The 26999-nt window shown below is 36.6% G+C and overlaps 1 protein-coding gene across 4 annotated transcripts in view; it reads right to left on the reverse strand.

Annotated features, from left to right (window-relative positions):
- Nucleotides 1-26999, reverse strand: part of RASSF8 (Ras association domain family member 8) — a 127465-nt gene that overhangs the window by 58397 nt on the left and 42069 nt on the right. Inside the window, exons 1-2 of one of the 4 annotated variants that reach the window (XM_045873738.3) lie at nt 25441-25459; nt 24019-24115 (exon numbers count right to left, since the gene is read on the reverse strand). The exons of 1 other annotated variant lie outside the window; for it this stretch is intronic. The gene's annotated coding sequence lies outside the window, so the exon portion shown is untranslated. Of the gene's footprint in view, nt 1-8541; nt 8666-24018; nt 24116-25440; nt 25460-26999 lie in introns of those variants that run through there. 2 more of the 4 variants (XM_045873737.3, XM_064591484.1) reach the window with 2 other exon arrangements.

Below are 26999 nucleotides of genomic sequence, written 5' to 3' on the forward strand. Positions count from 1 at the left end.
TTTGGGCATTGGTAGTTTTTTGGCTAGTCTTTGAGGTTTGTTCTCACCTCTTCTTAGCTCTTTTCTTGGTTCTGAGAACTCGCAGGCCTACGGGTTAGCTTTTTCCTCTTAATTAAGAGGATCTATCAGCCTGCTCTTACTTGCTTATTCTCAAGATCTCCATTGTTTTTGAGAGCATCCTTAGACTTGCATTTCCAGAACTCCATTTCAAGTAAAATTAGTTCCTCTGGGGAGAGCTTTGGTACTCTCTGTTCTTACGGATTACCTCTTCCCCAGGCAGAATCTTAGAGCCACTGCTCCAGGGGCTGAGTAGGGTCAGCAGCATCTGGTCTGCTTGGCTTGCCCCTCTCAGTGTGAAACTTCTGCTTTTATTTAAGCAAGGTAGAGTTGAAGACAACTGGGGCCCCAGAATTCTAGATCTGCTACATCTGGAGTAGAGTCTCCATTCTATCAATATGGGGGTGGGTGGAGGATGGGAGCCTTTGACATCTTGGCTGCACTCACCAGGAATGCAGCCTCTATAACTTAAAGTTGGAGGGGATGAGAAATGCTGGTAGCCTGCCCTCCTCGTAAGACACGGTATCCTTTGGGGTGCCTGGGCGGCTCAGTTGGTTAAGCATCTGACTCTTGATTTCAGCTCAGGTCATAATCTCAGGGTTGTGAGATGGAGCCCCCCTCTTCTGGCTCTGCACTGAACATGGAGTCTGCTTAAGATTCTCTCTCTCCCTCTGCGTCTCTCCTACCTTTTGTGCACACTCTATTAAATAAATAAATAAATAAATAAATAAATAAATAAATAAATAAATAAATAAATAAGAAAGATATGGTATCCTTTCACTGGGAGAAGAAAGAGCATCTTCTTAGCCACACCTGTTGAGAGTGGAGCTATTGTAACACTGAGCTGTGGTCAGTAGTGAAGGGTAGGGCCTGGTCATGACTTAATTGCCATAGTTACTAGCAGATTTTCCTGGATAAATGTTTCTTCAGTTGGTGTATACCTAAAGGACAACATCCAGTGACTTTAATTTTTAAAAAATCATTTTCACTGGTTATGCTTGTTTTGCTGTGGAGATCACAGAGATTCTCACGCTGCCATTCTGGAAGTGGAGCCTCTCTTCAATATCTTTATTTTAAGTGCAGGAAAAATAAAATGGGTTTTGAAGTAATCAGGTGAATAGTTTCCTTAGATTTTGAAAATTTTATTCCAATATATGTTAAAAAAAAAAGACAAAAAAATAAGTACTATACATTGCACACGTGGAATATGCTAGGCATTGTTTTGAGTGGTTAAAAATATTAACACATTTAGTCCTCTATAAGGTGCATAACTATTTTATTATCTTCATTTTATTGATGTGAACAGAGACCCAAAAAGCTTCAGTAATTTGCCCAAGCTCACAGAGTTAAGAAGTGGAAAAGCAGGGATTAAAGAAACGTAAATATGCTCCACAGACTGTATTTTTTATTTCACTTTTCTTTTTCTATAAACAGATAATACATACTTAAAATTTAGTTCATAATGTAAATTTTATTTTGTTTTAAAGATGTTATTTATTTGAGAGAGAGAGAGCACAAGTGGGAGGGGCAGAGGGAGAGCAAGAGAGAATCTCAAGCAGACTGCGCTGAGCGCTGAGCCCAATGCAGAGCTTGATCTTATGACCATGAGATCATGACCTGAGCTGAAACCAAGAGTAGGATGCTTAACTGACTCTGCCACCCAGGTGCCCCCATAACGTAAATAAATTTTAAACCCTGTTTTTACTTAGTATTATATTGTAGTCATATTTTTACCTTAAATATTCTTTGAAAATAGTTTCTAACGGCTCCATAATTTTGTTCTACCTTGCCAAATTTCCTTCACTTTCACAGCAGTGTATCATAGTACCTGTCTTATCTAGTCACCATCACTAAATACAATATTTTCTTTTAAAATATAGTTGTTAATCTCTGTAAAACAGTCTCTCATATGGTTTATTTTTGCATTTGTTTCATTTCTAGGTGTCTTACTCAGTTTGGGCTATCACAACACAATAGTACAGAATGGATGGTGTAGGAAACATTAATTTCTCACAGTTCTGGAGTCTGGGAAGTCCAAGATCAAGTTGCCAGCAGATCTGGTGTCCAATGAAGACCCACTTCCTGGTTTGTAGATAGCCACCAGGTCTCTGCTTATGAGGACACTAATCCTATCGGTTGGGCTCTACCCTCATGACTTCATCCAAACCTAATTACCTCCCAAAGGTCCCACCTCCAAATACCATCACATTGGATTTAGTAATTAATTTAACATAATGAATTTTAGGGGGAAACAAAGATTCAGTCAATCCATGCACTAAGTGAATCAGTTTCTTAGAACTGCTATAACCACAAACTGCTTGGTATAAAACAACAAAAATTGTTCTCTCATAGTTCTGGGGTCCAGAAATCCAAAAATCACTTTTGATTTTGGGCCAAAATCAAAGTAACAATAGGGCCATGTATTCATCAATGGCTCTAATACAGAATCCTTTCTTTGCTTCTTCAAGCTTCTGGTGGCTCCAGGCATTCCTTGGTTTGTGACCACATCACTCCAATCTCTGCTTCCATGGTCCCATTTCCTCATCATCTTCTGTCTCAGAAACTCCCTCTGCCTTTCTCTTATAAGGATAAATATGATTGCATTAGGACCTTCCCAGATAATCTAGTTTGAAGATTTAAAATCCTTATTTATTTTGCCATACTATATGTAAGGTGACAAATGAGATTCTTATGTTCATTACCGTCCTGTTACATCTTAGACAAATGCATAAAGCTGCAAATTTTAAGCTTCAGCCCTGAGGTACTTCCAGAAACACAATTTAAAAAACATTATCAAACAATGGATATCAAGAAAATTGAATTCTTTCTTATAAGAGAATTATCTAAAACATCAAAGTTAAAAATGTGTTATTAAATTAAGTAGTAGCTTTTTACCTCATCCAAACATTCTTTAAAAGAACAATAACTTGGGGTGCCTGGGTGGCTCAGTCATTAAGCGTCTACCTTCAGCTCGGGTCATGATCCCAGGGTCCTGGGAATCGAGCCCCACATCGTGCTCCTGGCTCCACGGGAAGCCTGCTTCTCCCTCTCCCACTCCCCCTGCTTGTGTTCCCTCTCTCACTGTGTCTCTCTCTCTCTGTCCAAATAAATAAATAAAATCTTTAAAAAATAAATAAATAAAAGAACAAAAACTCATTGTCTTTCTGCAAAATGATAAATCTTTTCCTACATTCAGGAATGTTTTTACAATTCGAAGTATCTTTTAAAACTCAATTTAGTAATACATAGACACACACATGCATACACACTTTCTTCTACATAAGCCTATGTATGCATGAAAAACATTTATATTATTTAGTCTGCTCTAGAAGGTAAAAATATGGATTTTGCTACACGAAAGCTATTACTAAGAGTTGTAAGTACAAAGTAATTAGACTATATTTTTCTTTAATATACAATTTCATACTTTACATGTAGATCTAGGGTGCTGTACCCATTAGGGTGGGCAATTTGGGAAATAAATACTTACTCATAATTTGCAACTTCTCAAACTATATAATTCTTCTTCTAGAAATTTCTTCTGTATCGTTTATTATACACCAAAAAGTCTTATTTTTAATGGCCATACTTTCTTTTAAAAGTATCAGTTTAGCATTCTTAAATTCATTCATAATTATTATTCACTGAACTTGAGATAGTTATGTCTTATTTTTAAAAAGCAAACTTACCCCATGTGGCATTCTTTTATATTAAGATTATTTTAAAAGAATAAAGCTGGTACACTGTAATCTGTAACCAATTTTGTCAAGCAGATATGTTGGTCAAACTGGAGACACTCACCAGTGAACAGTTATGACCACCACAATCCAGCTCTCCAGTCCCCTTTGTGTAGTCCATCCCCATGCCACCTAGGATCCAAAAGACCACTTGATTCAAGGACAGCACACTACCTCACTACTGTGGCCAAACCAAACCAGGTAGAAGACAATAGTCTCACTTTGCCATGATGCAAGAGAGCTTCAGGTTCACCAGAATTGAGTTGAACTCTTGAGAGAAGTCTTATTTAGAAAATTTGGATGTACCTACTGAAGCCACACATGAACTAGTTATTCTAAATACCTGACTACAAAGGGGCTAACATGAGTCATCAGGTCCAGGGCTAGATCGAACTTTCCAAATGCAGTGAAAGGCTCTTCTGATGGGTAGATCAATATCCTTGATTTAACCCAGTATCCATTCAACGTCCCTTTTCCCCTGGAAGTGGCATGGGGTACAACCAGCGCAACACAGGTTTACCATGAGACACTTTCTGCTAGTTCTCCCGCAGGACCTACGTAATTTCTGGTCAGTGATTTCAAGTTTTAATAATTTTAAGTGTTTAGTTTCCATACATCTAAGATATTAAAATCATGTTCTCTGCTTGGCTACAAATGCTAGGATCCATACTTGGTTTTATAAACTTCTCTCTTTTTATTTTTTTAACTTTTATTTTTTTTAGTAATCTCTACACCCAATGTGGGGCTTGAACTCATGACCCCGAGATCCAGAGTCTCATGCTCCTCCAACAGAGACAGCCAGGAGCCCCCTTTTCTGTTTTCAGTCTTGTCTTTTTCATCTCATGAATTTTGTCAATAAGAAATATTAAAACAGAATGTCATAAAATTTCAATCTAGTCATGTAATGTCAAGAATTTTAAAATTAAAAAATGTATAACAAGCTTCTAGAACTATTTTCAAATATAGTTTAAAGCAAGAATAAATTCTTCACAGGTGGCTGCCAATCGCCTGTGTAACATTTATGTGGATGTTTATGGTCTAATGAATATAGGTAAGAAGCATGATGAAATGAAGCAACACTTTTTAAAAAAATAATAAAAATTAGCTTTTATAGTGACACAGATTCTTAAGGACTCATCAAGAGAATAGATATACACCAATTACAAAGTATTAATACATTTCATTAGAAGTTAAATAAACTGATATGCCTAACAATTCATATGCCTCTTACAGACATGTTAGTAGAAATGGAATCAGGCTATCTCACAGACTGTCAGAGTCCATGGGAAAGGAAAAATGTTTTTTGTCATGAATGATCTTGCAGGTTATGGTGGTTATGAACTATTGCCTCTCAGCTCCAAATTCATCCTTTTGGCCTGCTCTGAAAATGGATCTGGATCCTTAAATAGGTTTTGACAACTGCAGCATATGAAGGTTTGTCAAGAGATGGCACTGGAGAGATGAACAAGAGAGGGCAAGAGGAAAGGGTTTTGTTCCCTCGTGGCTCCCCCAGTGCCCAGCTCCCGCAATACTGTAGGGAGGTCAGCTGACCCCGCAGCTTCCCCAGCACCAGCTCTGGGTGACTTTATAGTGGAGTGCCTCTGGTAAGATGCATCCTCAGCAAGTTGCCGGGGGGTGGGTTTTGGGTAAGTTCCATCACCAAGGCGCCACACGGGCTTTTCTGCAGTGAGCCACAGCCAGGTTCTCTGCAACAAACTCTGAAACTCAGTCCTAAGGGGCCTCTTCTTGGGGTACTCTATCTCAGCCATAGGGTAGTGGCTATTAAAATCGTATGATACCTGCTATTCCCGTATTCTACAGAGTTCTCTTTACCTCTTATCAATCTCTCACTTCCTATTCCCTGCCATATTTATAGTCCATTATATTAAACTGTCCCTGTTCAAATGCTCATGTGGTTCCTCTCTCCTGATTGGACCCAGATTTGTCCAGCAACAGAAAGCACTGTTTTCTGATTCTTCTTTGTATACCTCAGAATAAATATGCTTACTAATAATTAACAATACTGATATAATAAAAAGACAAAAAAAATTAGAAAAAGCTTTTCTGTTAAAAATATTTTACTTACCGGGGCGCCTGAGTGGCTCAGTTGGTTAAGACACTGCCTTCGGCTCAGGTCATGATCCTGGAGTCCCCAGATCGAGTCCCACATGGGGCTCCCTGCTCAGCGGGGAGCCTGCTTCTCCCTCTGACCCTCCCCCCTCTCATGCTCTCTCTATCTCATTCTCTCTCTCAAATAAATAAATAAAATCTTAAAAAAAAAATTTTACTTACCTAATCCTACAGGGATTTTCACTCCCATTTGAAAAACCAGAGGAAACATAAGTAAGAATGTTTCCTCATTTACTATTATTCATCTACAGGGGGAAAATTCCAGTTGAAAATACTAAAAATGTGAAGCCAAACCTTTTGTGAAAAAAGAAAACTTGTCTGGCTTGTGTACAGCAGAGAAATAAAGAATCAAGTCAATTTTACAAATCACTAAAAATGAAAAGAAAAAGGAAAGGCCTCAACTAATGAATGAACTTCATTTCATTATCTATCCTGTCTTGTTAATGTAAGTAAAAAATACAAATGAACATTTATGTAACAGGACAAAACAAGTCAGATAGCATGAAGAAAAAGGGAAAGAAGAAAATATTTTCACAACTCTTAAATGGGCTGACACTGACAACTGCCGGGAAACTTTATAAGCAACTTAAATTCTGAAAAAAAAGTTGTTAATTTTTGTATTTTATCTTTATAACTACCTAAAAACAACTTTCTCATTCAATATAAAAAGTGTACAGGGGCACCTGGGTGGCTCAGTTGGTTAAGCGACTGCCTTCGACTCGGGTCATGATCCTGGAGTCCCGGGTCATGATCCTGGAGTCCCGGGATCAAGTCCCACGTCGGGCTCCCTGCTCAGCAGGGAGTCTGCTTCTCCCTCTGACCTTCCCCCCTCTCATGCTCTATCTCATTCTCTCTCTCAAATAAATAAATAAAATCTTTAAAAAAAACTGTACAGAATTTAAAAGTTATAAAGCTCTTTTTCGTATGTCCTTATATAAAGATAATAACATCAATAAAAAGATCCTCCTATAATGAACTACCAGAAAATTAAGAAAACAATCGCATCTACAATTGAGTCAAGAAGAATACCAAAAACAAAAACTCCAATCAACGAAATAATCAAGCAAGCAAACAAACAAAAAACCCCTTAAGCAACCCTAATATAATTTCCAGATTTTTAAGTTTAAAACAAATGAAAATGAATTTCCCAAGTGTTTCAAGGGAAAATAGGCCCTTCCTGCCTCTAGTTAAACAAACTCTTTAGTTGAAGGTTCTGACTCTCCCATTTTGAAGAATATGACTGTTTGACAGGCAAAATACAGGATGAAAATAAAGATAATAGTAATTTGGTAACAAATTATAAACTTCAACTGGCCACCAGCACTTCAAAGTAACCATTAGTCAGAGTTGGTGGGGTCTGTGGTCACAGTGTTATAGAGAAGTACTGTCTTCTGTTTTTAAAGTATGAATAGCTAGGACTTTATCAATAAAGAGAAACCAGAAATGGTATTATTGAGGACAAGCAGCGTTACTAAAGAAACACTATTGAGGGGCGCCTGGGTGGCTCAGATGGTTAAGCATCTGCTTTCAGCTCAGGTCATGATCCCAGGGTCCTAGGATCGAGCCCCATGTCCGGCTCCTGGCTCAGCGGGGAGCCTGCTCCTCCCTCTGCCTCTCCCCCCTGCTCGTGCTCTCTCTCTCTATCTCTGTGTCTCGAATGAATAAATAAAATCTTCAAAAAAAAAAAAAAAACACTAGTGAGTTACTTCTCTTAATTTCATTTATTTTTTCAAAAAAGCACATTCAAGTCAGCATTGCTTACAGCATAATAATACACTGTCTTATTTTCAGTATTATATATTTTCTTCTCCTAACAACATCACTATGAAAAATAATGAAAATTTTCATTTCTTTACAAATGGAGATAAGTAACTTAAAGTTTAATGTTACTTAACTTTAAAGATACACACAAAAGATAAAGAATTTTCCATGGCCTCACATATTAATTTGGATTAAATTATACCTCAGTCTCTTTGCTGGTGAAGTAGCCTATCTATGGAAATATATTTTGATATCAGTTATTTTCTATTTCTCAGTTTTGTGTCAGATTTCAGAGGAGAATAATGAAGAGCGCATTTTCTAGAAATCTGAACACCAAGCAGCAGACAGGAATGTTAATTTATTACAGTAGGTATTACTGGTCTTTGGCTTACATACGCCAACCCTGAATCTTGTGCTAAGATGCTCTTCAATAATACTGCAGTGAGGAGGAATCCCTTACATCAAGGGGTCAAGAGACACAGTGGGATGTCTGTTTGATCATATGTGACATTTTTAAAAAATACTATCTTCAGTTGAAGTAGTAGTAAGGTCTGAAAGGAAGAAGGACCATAAATAAATAAGTAAGCAAGTTAAATAAATAAAGCTGTAATCCTAACAAGTTTTTATTTCTACAACTATAGCCATAACACAGAGTTTTAAATTCAATTGTTGAGGGATTAATATTTTGATCTATGATTAAAATATAATGAATTTTAAATTCATTTTCTGCTGGTTGTATAAAAAATCTAATTTCATTATAACAAACTCTGAGCACTGTCAAAATTTGTTTTTTATTTCAAATATCCATTTGAGAAAATTTTCAAATAAATATTATAAATCAGTAAAATCAACTTGCCTTAAAATTTTCTGACATGGAGAGGACTTTTATATGTTATTTAAAATGGAATTTATCCTGAATTCAATTCAACTGTCCACACCAATGAAGACTTCCATAGAAAAATATTGCATGTTTGTTCTTCCTATAAAACAAAGCGATAATTTACCTTATTTATTATTTCCCAAAAGCAAACTGGGCCAATTTCAACACGCCACTGAAATTTCAGAGAAAGTTAATAAAGACACATTTAGAGTGTATTTTACCTTGCCTATTAAAAGTCTGATTGTTTGACTACAGATGCCAAGAATGTCATGCTAAAAAGGATTATCAGCTCAGCCTTAACACACACCATGAGCAATTATGTCTGCTGTGAGCACAGGTATACACACATATTTCATCATCCTTCATGTGGAAGTTGCTGGTTAAGAACACATTTTAGTGGTCAGGCAGCCCTGAATTCAAATCCTGGCCCCACCACTTATAGGCTCTATGACTTTAGATAAATTCCTAGTTTCCTTGGCTCTAAAGTGGGAATAATCATCCTTAAATTTGTCAGAGCTAACAATGAAGATGAAGACTTAAATACAACCTGGCATGCAGTAATTACTTAAGAAAAAATAGCCATTACTATTACTATAGGAGTTTAGGTCTTTCAGAACACATTAGTGACCGATCACTGAGCGTGATCTTGAGACAGGCAGCTCTCTGCCTGACTCCGTTTCTAGAGTGAGTGCGCTTTCCCTCGGCGAGTCACTGGACATATGGCACCAGCCAGCTGTGGCTGCATCTGTGGCACTGGCAGCTCAGGCCGGGCACACGAACACAACTCCATGAAGCTACAAAGGTCCACACTCTCATAGTCTCCAAACCAATGCTACAGGTCTGAGGTTTGTCCCTGCAATACAGAAATGTGCCATTTACTCAGAATGAGGTTTAGAAGAATAATGGTTACAAAAATAGAACCATTTTCTTCTTCCTGGGACCACTCACCTACCTACCAAGTACAGGATAAGAACTGGTAATTACTTCTAAGAATTTCAGGAAAGAGTCAATCTAGGCCTACTCAACACTAGCCACACTGAAAGAAAAAAGACTTCTATCAACATGAAATCTACTTTAATGACAAAGTATACATATAATGAAAAAAAATCTTTAAAAATTTAAAGTTAGAAAATGCTTGTTATATAACTAGGAAGAATGAACAATATATCTAAAAACAAAGTAGGGTCTTTTATAAAAAGTAAACTTTTCAACAGTTAGATATAGTGTCAAATTTTATGGTATTTGAAATTCTAATTCTGTGATTATGATTTCTAATGGACAGTCTTGGCTACTATTCCAGGTCCTATTACATGATTTTACTGAGCCCGAGTGATTCTGATGAGAAAGCAATAAAACGGGAAGGACACGGGATTTAAGGAGTCAGCAGACCTGGGTTCAATGCATATTTTAACCGTGCAACCCTGAACTCCCTTAAACTCATGCAGGCTCATTTTTTTCAGCTGTAGAATACTGATAAGAATATTTTTCTCATTAGTCTGCTGTGAGCATCACCCTAAATTCACCTATTTAAATGTGTTTTATGAACACCAAAGTGCTGTCCCATCAGGTGGCTATCAGCCACATTTTGCCATGTGTTTATACAACCGACTTGGATTACTGGAAACAGGAGAGAAGCTGGGAGGGAAGTCCTGTGGGCACACCATATGAAGAGAATTCTATCCCCTTTATGACTATGAGCCTATTATCAACAAAGAACCCTGTGGATAACATGTTGCTGCCTACATGGAAATCTCATCATTGTCTTATTTTGGAAGATAAACTTTCCTTTATTTTGATTCTATTAATTTGGGTGGAGGGACAGAGCACGAAGATGGAACAAACCACACCACTCCAAACATTCTATGGAAGGAAACGTCATGGACACAGAATATCCGATAAAAAAACATCTGGATACTAATCACAGTCCCCACAAATTTTTAAAAGCTCAACTCACTTTTATGATTAGCAAAAATATAAACAATATATAAGCCCAGTGTCAAGAGTGATATACTGATACGAGGCCAGATGGGAAGATGACTTCTATTCCTCCATCTTCAGAAACACAGGAAGCTGTTTACATCCACTGAAAAAAGGCTTATCTAAAATTCACACAACCAACACTTAAGTATTCATTGCCAGTTACAGTGCTATTTGGGGGAGAAGCAGAGATTTGGTTTTCTTACTCTTTAAATATTAAATGCCTGACAGCTTTTGTTAAAGTCATTTGTAATATTTATTAAGTACTTATCATATGCCAGGAACTGTTCTAAGTGCTGTGAGTGTATCAATTTATTTATTTCTCATAATAATCTTAAAAGGTAGACACTATTATTATCCCTACTTTTTATAAGAGGAAACCATGGCACAACAAAGTTACAAAACTTGCCCAAGATCACATACCTTATGAGGAGGTAAGGCCAGGATCTGAATCCAGGCAGTCTGCAACCAGACCTCAAACCATGAACTAATAAACTCTACCATCTAATAAAAGAAATAATTAAGTAGAATATACATTATACTTAATGGTTTCAAAAAAGCATTTACGACTAAAGGTCTACTATTTGCCACACATATGATAAAAGATTTAAAGACACTAGATTTAAACTGAAGTTCATGGGTCAGTCTCCGTTTCTCAATTAATTATGTTCTCACATCTACCTGACTCAGCTATCTGTGGGACTAGAGGTGAAGAGGAAGCAAGGGCCTAGAAGAATACTACTAACAAAAATAATACTGCTTATGAAAAAGATGAAAGCTCTTCTGGGAAATATTTGACTAATATTTTGGACAAAAAGTTCTGGGGAAAGTCTCAAAGGACCTCCTGATTATATAACACTCAATCAAGTCAAACATCTACTGTTTTCAGTGTGGACTTCTTTCCATGGGCACATGACTGTCGACAATTAGATAAAGCAGCATCAGGCCTCATCCCAGAAGAAACTGCAATAAAAACTTCTGTCATATGATAGTACTGTTCCCAGATTCATTCATATATAAAGGTATAACTTTTGCAGTGAAATGCCTCCAGATCTAAAAAATAGGATCATTAATCAGTTACCTTTTATCTCATTCATAATTAGTCATGGACTTCTTGCCATTCCATGAGCCACTTTAAAATGAAGAAAACTTTCTCACTTGTAAGTTCAATGGGCTTTTCCTCAGTCTCATAATCAGCAACTTCCCAATTATAAGAGAATCACTGACCATATCTCTAACCACCTCCACCCTTTCTCTTCAAAGTGTGGCTGCTGCCTGCCCCTCTAGATACTTCCTCCTGATGGAAGCTCCTCAGAGCCATCTTTGTGTATCTCTCCCCACTACTCCTTCAGCTGACTCTCATTTTGTACACAAGCACATCTGCACCTTCTCTACACATCTGGTCCTAAATGTTCTTCATATGAAAATCTGTCAACTCAGATAGTATGATCAAGATGGTCCATGATTCTCTATTATACCTTTATCACTATGGCTCCCTCAGAGGCGACAAGCACAAGACCATATGACAATATTCTCCAGGACACAAAGGCTTGAGAATTCTCTGGGTTCTGCAGATGTTGCTGTAAGCCTTCCTTCAGTATCTGAGGTACAAAGATGACCTCTGATCACCTCAGAATCTTTCTCAGATCTGCACTGGGCAGAACAAGAAACTCAATTCTTAGGACTGACAAAATAAGTGATAACCTCCTATCACCCTTGGATTCCAAAGATGGAAAGACAAAATGGTACCAGGGCCCTTAGAACTCTTAAAAATGACAAATGTACTAAGCTAGAGAGGGACAGTTTCTATTCTAGTCTTCGCAAACAGAACTGATCCTAATCAGTCTCCCTTCTATCCCCCAGTTCCCTCTCACCAGCCTCTTAGGTATCCAAAATTTCATGTTCCTGGCCCCAAGGCCCCAACCAATCATTCCCTACTCTGTCTCATCACTAACAATACAATTTTGCAGCCCAGAGCATTTCTTCTTTACCAAGTCTTCCTCATGTTTGTTAGTCGCCAAAGTTGACCAGATATGGAGGAAGGAGAGGAATATCGGACTGACTAAAGCACATTAATCTCCAATTGATAATATGAGGAGAGATAATTAGGGAAAGAGAGTTTTCTATTGTTCCTTAAACCACAGTGCCTATTCTCAGGACCAGGGGAATTAGGGGGTGTGTAGCAAGCAAGGTGCCTAGGGTGCAAAATGCAATGAAGCATCATTCTCAAGTGCCAACACTGTATTTGCATGACTCTAAAAGTGAGTGCCTCCTTGTATTTTGCACCCTTGTAGGTGCCTCACTTTCCTTATTCTAAAGGCCCTGTGCCATTTTGCCTACAAGTCAAAATGGTTAAGATCGTTCCAAGTGGATAAGAAGGACAAAATTTAGCTGTTCTCAGGTAGTTGCCTATGGAGAAGAAATTGGTTCTGCCTTCCCTTCTAATTTCCCACTAATTTCTAATTTAGTGTCTGGCTAAAGCCTAAACCCTTTGGCTGGTGCCTGATCAACTTTCCTAAACAAAAAAGGAAGAAACACTGGCGAGTGAGAAAGCCTTCTGGTCCCAGGGTCTCAAAATCTATTACGTATCAGTTAGCTATTCCAGGGCTATGGCATACCAGATGCTTGGAAAACCAGTGGTGCAGTCATAGGCACACCATGGCCAACCAGGATGCCAGTCCCCTTATATCAGCTCCAGCATCATCACGATCTCCTTTGATTTTTATAGTGGATCAGAGAATAAATAGGTACCTATATTACCCATCATAAAACAAAAACAAAAAACAAAACAACTTTCTTCTGATCCCACTTCCCCTACCAGCTGTCCTCCATATCTTATTCCCTTTTCATATTCTCACCTTCTTTTCTCCACTGAGTTCATTCCTGTTAGGCTCTTACCCCTATCACTATACCAAAACCAAGCTCATCCATCATGCTTAGCTCACTGTTAAATCTAAGAGTCAATTTATTACTCCTTCCTCCTGATAAACTTTCTTCATTTGTCTTCCGGAACACCTGTACTCTCTTCTTCCTTTTCCTCCAACCTCACTGGTGTTCCTTCTCAATTTCTTCTCTAAGCTTTATTTATGTTTGAGAATCTCAAATCTCAATCATAGGTCTTTTACTCTTTTCCATTTATATTCACTCCCTTGGTGATTTCATTCAACTTGATCATTTCTTGAAATACTATATACCTGACAATTCCCATTATTTTGAGCTCAGACCCCTCTCTGAACTTCAGCCTCACATTCAGATGCCTAGTCAACATTGCCACTCTGATGTTCAGTAGACATCTCAAACTTAATATGTCTGAAAAGAACTTACTCTTACCCCCCTTATCTGTTACACCCACACTCTTTCATCTCCGTTCAAAGCAACTAGAATGCATCCTTTTAGTTGCTTAGGCCCAAATGCCGACAGTGATCCTTGACTTCTTTCTCCCATAACCCATATCTAATCTGTCAGGAAATCCTGTTAGCTCTATCTCTATCTACCCTATGTAACTGCTAACCTGAATAACTGCAACAGCCTCCTAATGAGTCTTCCTGCTTCTACCCTTGTGCTTCCTCCACCCCCAAACACGTTATTCTCAACATGGAAGCCAGAAAGAAATAAAAGAAAAATATTTTATAACAGAGACATGAATTTAAATATGTAAATGACAAAACATAATGAAGCATCTAGATCCTTATGTTTTCCCAGGCACACTTTGTTTTATTGTGCTTCGCTTTACTGCACTTTGCAGATCCTGTGTTTTTTTAACAAATGGAAGGTTTGTGGCAACCTTGCAACAAACAAGTCTTTCCATACCATTTTTTTTTTCTTTTTAACAGCATCTGCTCACTTTGTGTCTCTCTCATATTTTGGTAATTCTCACAACATTTCAAACTTTTTCATTATTATATTTGTTATGGTGATTTGTGATCAGTGATTACCACTCACTGAAAGCTCTGATGATGATTAGTATTTTTTAACAAGAAAGTATTTTAAATTAAGGTAGGTATATTGTTTTTTTAGGCATAATGCTATCATACACCTAACAGACTATAGTGTAAATATAACTTTTATGTGCACTGGGAAACCAGAAAATTCATTTGACTCGCTTTATTGTGATGTTTGCTTTACTGCAATGGTGGGGAACCGAATCTGCAATCTCTCTGAGGTATGCCTATACCATAAATGCAACAGTTGTAAGTGCAGGTATGTAAGTGTAGGTCTGTTGATAGGAAACTCAAATACTACACGGGGGACTGCTGCCTGTCACGTGGTTATTAAGCTGGGGAACAACTCTTTTTCAAATTCTGAATTAAATACAATTTTCCCTTAATTTCCGTAATAGTTGCATTCCTGGAAAATTCATTATATATTAAGACAATGCAAAAATGCCTTGGGTATACATGTAAAAAGTATGTTCGGTTGTGGTTTTTCAATAGGAAAACAGAGTGGGCTATTCTAATAGCACTGTGTGGAACTGTCCTGTGTACCACAGGATGCCTGGCATCTCTGTTACCCATTCACTAAATGCCTGTAGCATTCTTTCTATCACTGTGATAACCAACAATGTCCTCCCAAATTTCCTAAACACCCCTGATGGTGGAACTATTCCTGCTTAGAAACACTATCTAGAAATACAGCCTCTAATCCAATAGAATCTCTTGACTCTGCAGTTTAATCAAAAGAAGCATGAACAACATGCTGAAAAGCATAAAGTGCCATCCATCTTGAGTATGGAAATTAAATGTATTCAGGAATATTCTGGTATATCCATTGGTTCTCAGCCCACATAGTCCCCCGTCCTAACATGTTGGTGAGCGTGGCTTTCTTGTGAGATGGGGATGGGATTATGATAGCCAACAACTGTGCATTATAGATAATTTGAAACCTAGGGCTTCCATTTTGTAGTAGAAAAACAGATGGGGGAAGTATAAGTGTATAGGAAAGAACATGGACTGATTAGGAATCAAAAGATGTGGGTTGTAAGAGATGTATCCACCTATTTGACAGATTTTTATCTACTAGCTAGGCACTGGGACCACAAATATGTGTAGAAGAGTTTCTGCCCTAGAGAAGATGTCTAAAGGGAACAAATCAGTCTCCAACAGGGCCTTGGTTTCCTCTAGCTCAAATCTGAATGTTCAAAGTGCTTTCCAAGTAAAAAAGATTTTATGTATGTGCTATAGTGTAGCACAGGGAAAATACAAAATGAAGCAGGCAAGATGGTATTAGAACTAAGGTAGTCACCCATATGACATTATTTTATTTTTCACATGATGATATAAATATTACTACATGAAATTACTATTTTGTTAACAGTTCTACTTCTTAAGATAATAAAAAGATGGAGTGTATACATTCAAACAATTCTTGGGAGCAAAATGGAATAGAAATGGCAGTTAATATCAGCATATTTTTTTCTGAAAGTGTTATCTGCTGTACAAAAAAAAAGCAATTATTAATCATTTCATCCCTCACACAATTCACATTTTGACAAGGCAAAATTTGCAAAGAATTTGCACAGTAAAATTGTCTGGTGGCTATAGAGCAGCTCACAGGAGAAAATGTTAACAAAATGAATGGAATGTTAAATCAACTGGCTGGAAACAGTACAGCTTTTAATGTTATCTATTTATATCTAATTTTTTCAGTGCAAACATTTTATTTATTTATTTATTTTTAAAAATTTTATTTATTTGACAGAGAGAGAGATAGCGAGAGTGGGAACACAAGCAGGGGGAGTGGGAGAGGGAGAAGCAGGCCTCCTGCGGAGCAGGGAGCCCGATGTGGGACTCGATCCCAGGACCCTGGGATCATGACCTGAGCCGAAGGCAGTCGCTTAACCAACTGAGCCACCCAGGCGCCCTTAAATATTTAATTTCTTAAGATTACAAAGAAACTATAAAGAATAAAGAATGTGAGTAATCTTTCTCCTTACAGAGATTTCTGAAATTTAGGTTGCTCCAAATCATAAACACTTCTACTTCTTCTCCAAATAGAACTTTATCTACTTATAATTTTGATCCTTTCAATATAATAAAGCCCAGAGCCCCAGAAAAGGCTGTTTGTATCAATTAGAATAAGAATCCCATTTTTTAAAATTAGGCATCCCCTTCCCATCCACACTCATATCCACACTTAGCTGTACTTGTTAAGCCCCAAACACATCCTTGCTCCTCATGCACCTTTCTAGGCTTGGCATATGCCATTCCCCAGGCCATTTTCAAAGACTTTCTCCCCACTCCCTAAAGACCTACTCACCATTAAACACTTAATTAAATGGTATCCACAAGCAGCCTTCCTTAACCTTTGTACAAACTTCTTCCCCATATGCTCCCATCATACCTTCTTCATTCCACAACTGCATAATTTATGATATGACTAAAGTCATTTACTACCAATCTGTAAGCCTGAAGACCGGGCAATACCAGGTCTGAACACAGATTTGCTAATGAAGAGAACAACTATGGAAGATAATGGTGAAAATGCTGTGGTCATTTTGCCAAAGACCCGAACCTTGAGGTCTATTACTTCCTCCAGTTTTGTGTTATTAAAATTTATTTATAAATTATAAGAAAATCAAATTTGGTATATATATTACCAATTATCCTATTAATTTTCAAGGTTTCAGCTAGATTTTTTTCCCCAAGAAACACATCTCTGCAGCTGATGTGCAAAACAAGTGTCTTTTATTCACACAAAGTCTATTAAATGCATAAATGTTCATATTTGAAATATTTAAGGAAAAAAAATCCTCCTATTTAGACTATGAATCATCCAAAAATAGAAAAGCACAAAAGGAAAAAAAAAATACGACAGAGAATTTACAGGGAAAGCAGGTGTGGTTCCTGAACACTACAATTCATACCTTTCAATGTTAAAAAGTGCTTAATTGAAGCAATATAGACCAACTCTCCACTGTAAAGTAAGGAAGCACATGTGCAGTTGGTTATGACTACCACCTACCATGTCCAGTCAAATGAACTACAAAGATACATTAAGGAAGTGTGAGAAGTCAGTACATAACACAGCTATACACAAAACTTCATCCATCAGCATAGCTAAGGTAATTTGCAGAGACAGAGAGGAGAATTAACAGGTGTCTAATTTCTACATATATACTGTATTTATGAGATCACAATTTCATTTAATCTTTACAGCCACCCTGTGAGCTAGTCATCGTTAACCTCAATTTAACGAGTAAGGAACTAAAGCTCAAAAAGATGAATGGGAGCTCACTTGTCCTATATCCTCCCTGTCTCACTCAATGACAATGACCTGTGTTCTCTGAGCATGAACCACAAATCAGGTACTACCAGTATACCCCGAGTGACCACTCATCCTGGTTTGCCTAGAACAGCAATGGTTTGCATTGTTATCCCAGCATAATTATCAATAGTGCCAAGTTTCACTCTCCAAAGTGTCTGGTTTGAAAAATTATATAGTTTCCATAAGTACAGAAGAATGAAAGTCTGCTTATATAAAAGTATATCTAGCCTAAGTCTGAAACAAGATTGAAGCATTTGGGGAAAATATCACCCTTTTAATAAAAATGGTGATAATTACCATACACTGAATTTTGTACACGCTAAGACCCTTACATATACAGTTGACTCCCACAGGTTTGGACTGTGTGGGTATTGGAAAAAACAAATCCTCTGTTAAAAGCTGTATTCAGGAAGAACAGCACAAAAAAATTAAAGTTAACATTTAAGACTTCAGAGGCACAGCATCTCATGCTGGGTATATTTCCTAAAAATTATTAAGTTTCTTGCCCAGGTGTAATTGCTGTAAACAAAACAGTAGAGTCAATGGGAAAGGGGAGAGAAGGGTAAATAATCAAAATGGCTGCAGAATTAAAATAATTGTCCTAATTCTCCTACTTAATCCATAAAGACTTCAGTAAGTTTGATCCAATGTCATTGGCGATCAATATTTGAACATTTAAACTGCTGTGGCACTTGATACATAGGCATGGGGGAAAGGGCTGAGATTTGAACATAGGAACACATTGCTCTTTATCATTCTCAGGGATGTTGGGCCCCACACTCCCAGGAGGCATAATCACCAGATGCACAGGTATATACCACAGTCTAATATGAATGGTAGCTGGGGAGTGCAGTCTATTCAGCCCTAACCAGAGACTCTGATGATCCCCTCATTTTTTAATTCTGTATATAACCCATTTCAATAAATGTTTTTACAATAATTTTTTCAAGAAGATATATAATGAAATCTTAGACATTTGATCAACCTTAGATGTTTGGAAAACTAAATCTATTTTCAAATTTCTGATTATAAATATATTTGTTTTAGAGAATCTGTAATAATAATTTGATAATAATAATAATTATTCTTGTAGTTCTACCACTTGCAGATAGTCATCATTAACACTTTGTATGTTGCCTCCTCATTTATTTTCTTAGTAAATACACTTAAAAATTAAAGGTTATAGTTTATATTGTATCCTGACATTGTTAACTTTTTAGGTTACTCTCATTTTTCCATTTCATTAAATAGTAAAAAAAAAATATCTATAAATAAGCAGGTATGTAGATAGGTAGGTAGGTAGTCAGATTACATTACTAGCTGCAACACCATCTACCCTGTAGTTTCATTATACGAGCATTCTGGTCTATCTTCCCCCACAGCCAACATTAGGAATCTAGGTTACATTTTACAGAAAGGTCACTCATATATGTTTCATGTACATGTTTTTGAATCTTTAATGATATGATATACCAAATACGACATTCCCTTATTAAGTACTAAGACTGAACAAATCTTTAGACCTATATGAAGTTTAACAGTTTCCTGCCCATGGGCCATTCACATTTCTTACAGAGTTTAATCCTCAGCATAAGGATTGTTGCTACTATGAATGGTCTCTTTTTTTTCTATTTCTGAACTGATTATTACTACTACACAAATCATGCTTATTTACATTACAATGGAATTTTACTATATTAGTTTGAGTATCTTGGGCATTTTTTATTATCTACAAATAATTCTGTCCTTTCCAATAGTTCTCTCTCTTTTTCTGTTCTTAATACACTGGCTAAATATTTCAGAGTTACTTTAGTAGTGATGGCAGCAAGTATGCTGCTAATTCTAATAGGAGATAAAATTCTAGTGTTTCACCATTATTAGTATTTTGCCTATTGGCTTGATTCCTAATTTGTTTATAAAATTGCAGATACTTCCCATAAAATGTTTATAGTAAATATTTCTAACAGTGAGATAACAGGTGATTATATTTTCCTTCACAGTTTCCCAGTAAATGGATTATCTAGGTTTTCTACATCTACCTTAATACTTTTTAAAATTTAAATTCTGATTTATGTTTTTTAAAAAATTATCCATTTGATTAAGAGTCTCATATATATGTGGAAAAGTTTCTACAAGAATTTTACCATTTTTATCTACAGATAGCTACAGTTAAATCCAATAGCAGCTAATTTTGTATGTTATTTTTATTACTTAGACTAGTCACAAACTCTTCCAATTTATCTTCCAAGATTCCTAAAATGAATGGACACACACATCTTTATCTCCTTACTTCTCCTAATGTTCCTTGCTTAAGGAGAATGTTTTTAACTCCAAATTACCTTGATTAGTAATCAGTATCTTGCAAAAAGCAAAAGAGTGAAGCAAACCCTAAAAAAGCTTTGTCTTTAGAAACAACATTCTACTGTCCTTTGTGAAAGAGAGCATATCTAAAAAATGCCTGGATACAAATTTCTCAAAGTAAACTTATTCTGCTAACAAAAATGATACCTCATCCTTTTTATTTAAATACATTCATGCTTAAGTACAAGATGCCATAAAAGAAATATATTAACAATTTGGTATTAGGAAAATCCTAACATTCCCAGATCAGAGTTCCATGAAAACCAGATTCCAGTATGTTTAATATTAAAACTTGCATGTTAACAAATGTATGTGGCAATGTCTTCAAATCCTTATTAAATTCTGTTTTTTTTTCATATTTTATTAAGTAACCATTATACTGAACCTATCTCATCATCTGAAATAGTTTGAGATACAGTATCAGAAAATGCCAAGTTCAAATATAAACAGCTAACTTTTCATTTTTACTTTGCCAGGGAACTTTCAAAGTGCTAAAAAATGCAAGCTGCTACTCATCTTCTAAAAACAGAAATGAAATAATTAGATCACAATTGATGGCTCCTTTCTCAGAGAGCAAAAAAAAGATGAATGCAACTGGAATGTTTATTGTCACTGAAATTCTTCAGGCCTGGATTCCAAGTATAGGTTTGATGCAGGTTACTATGACAACTTAAATTACAGAAAATGTCCCCCCTTCTTCTACCAAGTTTTTCTGCCAAAAGATCATTTTGAGCCTCCTAAAATCTGTGTGCATGAATTACCTGTAACAACAATAAACATCTCTTTACAAGTTTTATTTAGAAATGCCCCCATCTAAACCATTAAAACCAAGTATAAGCAAATAAAAAATATTTTCCATTAAATCTACAAGGGGCAGAAAACCTAACCTGAAAACACACACACACATACACACACAGCTTAAAGTATTTTGAAGTGGGGGGATGGGTTAGCCTGGTGATGGGTATTAAAGAGGGCACGTAATGCATGGAGCACTGGGTGTTATATGCAAACAATGAATCATGGAACACTACATCAAAAACTAATGATGTAATGTATGGTGATTAACATAACATAATAAAAAAATGAAAAATAAAAATAAATAAATAAATAAAAATTAAAAAAAAAAAAAAGAAAAAGTATTTTGAAACTACTCCCCCCTACCAGAAGCACCCTATACTACCAACATAAGCTTCATTACAGAAACTATGGGAAATTACTTACAAGGCAGTTTGAAAGAAGATTATAGGGCTAAGTCCTGTTTATCATTCTTTTCCCTCTAATGCCTTTTATAGGAAGGTACCAGAAAAGGGGGATGGGAGAAGAATGCAGTCCTATTCCCAACAGAGAGAGAAGCAAATAAATAATCTGCAAAATCTCATTTTGTTTTATGTAATCTATTTTTTTTTTACATAAAATAGGAGCTTTGAAGTTTGTTCTCACACAGCCTCAAATTTACAAACCTAGGAAAAGATGCCTTGTGATAAATAAAATGTGAATTATTCTCTATCATTCCCTAAAAGAATAACGGCTCAGGAAAAACTGCATCATTGTGGAGAAAATGTAATTTAGTAGAAATAAATATTCTGATTGTAAAACATTAAAAATTTAAAGCTGCTCCATAAAAAAAAAATTTAAGGTAGCTTTACAGTGTAGCAATACTGAGAATTCAAAGCTGGTTTTGTTGCTATCAAAGTTAACATGACTGAAATTAGATGCTTCATTCAAAAAGGTTTAGGGAACTCACATATCCTTTTCAATGAGTAAACTGGATTACTGGATCCAAGAGCAAAACTGTTTTATGTATAGCTCTACCACATCCAGACAAAACTCCATTTAAAAAAGGAAAACAAGGCAGTATGTTAAGGGAGTCTCTATGCACTTGAAGTCAAGAATCAAAGGCTGTTAATTTTTAGCATACTAAACATTTGAAAAGAAATAGTAAAAAATTAACTCTTTGGCAGTGAACTCCAAGCAACTCCTACATCTCTTACCTGTATGAGGGGATAACTACCAGTGTTCTAAAAGAAACAAAATAATTGAAACATTCAAACCCAAGTGTACACAATCTCTAAACATTAAATCTGAACCATAGTTCCTCTTGGTATAACTTTTACATAAATCCTACCAAATAGAAAATAATTAATGTAAAGAAAAGAAAGATTTACAGAATAGCTCTATCAGTGATAAAAGCTAACTCTAAAATTTAAGTGATGACACAATTATGGAGAGAACTATAGTAAGTGGGACTACATAATACATTTTGTTCCTTATACTTTTCTTCTTTAGACTGTATTACAAATAACAGAGCTTAACTAGAATTTTTCAGCTCTTACATGGATATAACAAAATTGCTCGATTAGAATCAGACTATCTTTTACTTTCAACACTTGGGGCCTTCTAGTCATGGATTTTGCTAATGCCGCAAGCAATGCAACAGGGTCTACAGGAAGAAAACGGAACCAGTGAGGATAAGGACTTGTGGTTTTAGGAATCCATTTCCCTCCACATAGTTTAGCAATTACTACAAGGCTCTAAGGTCATACTTTTTTATTTCAGGGGGGAATTAATTATGTAAGACCTTTGAAAATCATCATTGAGGCAAAAATGCAAGCACATAACTTTTGCAAATGAGGGACTAAGGAATTTCCGAGACAGCATGCTGGTTGGTGCCCTTAAAGAGTTTATTCACCTGTAAAGTGTGAACAGTTTATTCACAAGTGATTCACATACTACAAACAAGGTCAAATTATTTTCCCTTCTGAGACCAATGAGTCACTTTAATGTTCAAGAGAGGATACACATCAAACGTACAAAAAGCAAGTGAAAATTAATTTAGTTGTATATTCCCACTTCAAGAGACTTTGTGACCCCCTTTACTTAATGAAGCCAATTACACTACTTAAGGGATGGAAGCTCACACTATAAGCTATTTCAGACTTACTGAGACCTTCTAACCTTCACTGTTAGAAATACTTTTTGGCTTTAAAAGAGGCTGCTATCCATCGATTGATGAATGGATAAAGGTGTGGTGTACATATATATAAATAAATATATATTTAAAATAGAATATTATTCAGCCATAAAAAGGAATGAAATCTTGCCATTTGCAATGGCATGGATGGAGCTAGAGAGTATATATAATGCTACGTGAAATAAGTCAAAGAAAGACAAATACCATCTGATTTCACTCATATGTGGAATTTAAGAAACAAAACAAACAAGCAAAGGGAAAAAATTAGAGAGAGAGACACAAAGCAAGAAACAGACTCTTAATTATAGAGAACAAACTGATGGTTACCAGAGGGGAGAGGGGTGGAGATGGGTTGAATAGGTGATGCGGATTAAGGAGTGCACTTGTTTTGAAGAGCACAGGTTGATGTATGGAAGTGTTGAATTACTATATTGTACCCCAGAAACTAATACAACACTGTATGCTAACTAACTGGAATTAAAATAAAAACTTAATCAATCAATCAATCAATCAATAAAAAAAGAGGCTGTCAATTTAGAGCATGAGTAGAATAATGCTCAGGAAACCTAAGAGTGGTGACATAGTAATTTGCAAAAATTTGCTTCAGACTTCAAATCTGAAATCTAAAGTATGTTTCATAATGCTATTCGTGTCAACCTAAATTTGAACCTAGGGTTTACATTACACTGGCAAAAGATACTACTGCTAATTAAACTTTATACTTATCTAAATATAGGGCTTACAAATGATGATTCTTGAGAGTTCACCAGTAAACACATCCTCTGAAAGCCTCCCAAAATTTTGAAAAATTGTTTTAAAAATGTCAGTTTAAATGATACTCTTCTAGGATATAGGCAAGGAGTACAAATTTGCCGACTCACCTCACGGCGCTGGAGTCCCCAAGGGGAGGAGTGTTGAGGTAGTCTTGAGGAAGAGTAGAGCACCAGACAGGTATTCTAGGAAGAGGTACACAGGCACCTGAAAGGGTACACAGTGTTCTTACAGTCCTGGCTCATTTTTATCTTAAAAATGCTAAACTACCCCATTTTAACTTATAATCATCAAAGACCAAATAAATAAGCTTTAGCTTCAAAAGTTTTCCCAAGAAGAATTTTTCATCCCCTCTCTGACTTCCCCCTTACTCATCTGAACTACAATACTTGTGGGGTGAGTCTGTTTTCTGTTTGGTTTCAATTAGCATTTTTCTGCCATTGAAAAAAGAATCTCAGTTGTTTCTGAAAAAGGTCATTTGATGGGCCGATGGTGTTCTAGGAAAGACTGTGTGCTGCCTTATTCTCCTGACCAAAGCTTCCTGCAACACCACAATAATTTCTTGAAAGCAGTTTAACAGATATTTGGAAAACTGCCTAGACCCAGGGCCTAGAAGTGACACTGAAGGACAGATCTCAGGTTTTCAGTCTTCAAAAATAAAAACAAAAACATGCCACACTTTTCCTTGGTGAGTATAAATTATTACCACCAGCTAACCCAAGAAAGAGGGTAACTTGGCACCAGTTCTTCTGACCATTCTATTGCCTAATGCTGTGAGAATGTGAAACTCTGCCATTAGTTATAAAGAAAGCTTAAGAAAGAAATCTTGGCCACAAGGCGGGAATTGACGAAATTCAGATGTCTGCCACATTCAGACTATGCCCTTAACAGATGTTTCTGCATTTATTTATAGAAAGGTTTACTTTAGTAACAAGACCATCTTCCATCAACTATTTTTTTTTTGCACACCAAGACACTAAACTACTTTTATTATGAGTAGAAAACACCATGAAAAAAGTTACAATCCTTAAAATCTTAGTTATGAAATAATATGAAATATCAAATTAGAAATAAAAAGAGAGAGCCCCAATCTGATGCAAACTATCAGAAAATATATAAATTTCAAACACAACTGAAGACAGGGTAAGTTACTCCAAAATTTCCCCTTCCACAGCTGGGCTCTCCCTGCAAGGCTACTATATCCCTGAATGGACACACTGTCTCTCAGTCTGGTTATCAGACGAATGTTTCATATAACTTAACAGTTGTATAAAAACACTACCCATTTCTAGATTATTTTTTACATAGTGTTATGGCTGCAGGGCAAAGGTGCATTAGTGCTTCCAAGTTTTCAAAGAAAAAGAGGACAGCACGCACATTAAAATTCTTTCTCATGAAAATAAATAAGCTTTAAGTGAACTAGGTATCACAGAATTCCTGTTTCATCATTTTATGTCAGATGGGTTAGAGCCTTCTGGCTTCAACTAGACCTACCTACCTACCTCCTAAAGAAGCTAAAGAAAGACACGTACTTGAGGCTCATGTGTCTTGGTAAAAGAGCCTGTCCGTGGAGCATGTCATCCAAAAAGCAATGAAGAGTCAGCCCTGCTGGGAGAGAGTACTGGAAAATGAATTAAAAACTGCGTGAGAAAGGCTAAATAGACTAAGCACCCTAATTCCCACCCCTGGGCCCAGAAGCCATCTGGAATCCAGCTCTCTGCCAAAGGGATTCTTATTTATCTAAATTAAAAATCTCATTTTTTACCTGTCTTTTCTTCTTTAAAGCCTCATCTTTCTTTTCAGTTTTGTTTTCAAAAAAACCTTTCTTTTTTAATTTAATTTTATTGTTATGTTAGTCACCATACAGTACATCATTAGTTTTTGATGTAGTGTTCCATGATTCATTGTTTGCATATAACACCCAGTGCGCTCCATTCAATAAAGAGGGCACGTATTGAATCAAAACAATCTTTTGAACCCGGGAAGTGGGCAGTTGAGGAGTTTCTAAAATTGATATAATCATTATCTTCTTTTATCCATAAAATAAGGTTATCAATACTAGAGCCAGACATTTAAAGGCCAAGAAGATTATTGTGCCTATTTCCTCACGTATAATTCAAACTGATACTTACATATATGCTAACATTAAAATCTCTCCTTTTTAGATTTTTATAATTGCAAAATTCTGGATGAGCCACAGTTCTTTGGAATGGGATGGCAAGTGTCCTGGGAACAGGCTTGCGATGCCTGTGGGAAATGCCAAAACTGACAAGAAGCAAGGGTCTCAGGCTCTTGTGTACTTGTACGCACCTCTCTAGTCTCCTGTGAGGCTTCAGTCCTCTCCCTACTGATATCTATAACCATCCTAACTATTCAACCCATTGCCCACACCACTTAAAACACACACACACATACAGAGCAAATCCTACAATTCTACTCTTTTTAAAAGCCTCCACAAAAAAAGTTCAAACTTCTTTTGTTTTGCCTATAACTGTAGTGACAATATTTTCCTAACTGCAAATATGGACATAAGATCTAGCAATTGTGAGGGTGGTCATGAGGCAGTAAGACATTCGTGATTTAAACTGAGATAAGCTCAGAAAACTTACGACGTCCTGGGGCTCCACCTGAGACTCTTCGCATCCTTGCATGCCACTGTCTAAACTTACTTCGAGTCATTCCCTTGAAGCCACCACAGGACATGCCCCAGCCTCAACCCCACGGCTCAGCTCCTCCGCCTCTAGCTCTCCTTCATGCTGGCGTCTCTTCCCGGGTTCCACCAACTTTCTGTGCTGACCAAACTCCAACTTACCCTCCAAGAGGCCACTCAGATGTCTCACATTCCCTGGAAGCCTTCCCTCATCCAAACTGATCATTCCAGAAAATCTCAAGTGGCTGGCTAATAGTACTCTCTGGGACTGTTTCCTAAATCCCCACAACTCTACGAGGAAGGTAAGCTATAAAAAGGGAATAATCAGAAAAGGAAACTAAAGAATTAGGAAGGTTGAATAAGAGGTCCAAGGTCATATAGCCAATAAATAAGGGAGCCAGAAATTGAACTCAGGCAAACTGACTTCAGAGCTCATGTTCT

Source organism: Mirounga angustirostris, unplaced genomic scaffold, assembly GCF_029215605.1.
Source record: "Mirounga angustirostris isolate CCGP_5_RB_7025 unplaced genomic scaffold, mMirAng1.0.hap1 SCAF_5, whole genome shotgun sequence".
In the NCBI taxonomy this organism is placed as follows: Eukaryota; Metazoa; Chordata; class Mammalia; order Carnivora; family Phocidae; genus Mirounga; species Mirounga angustirostris.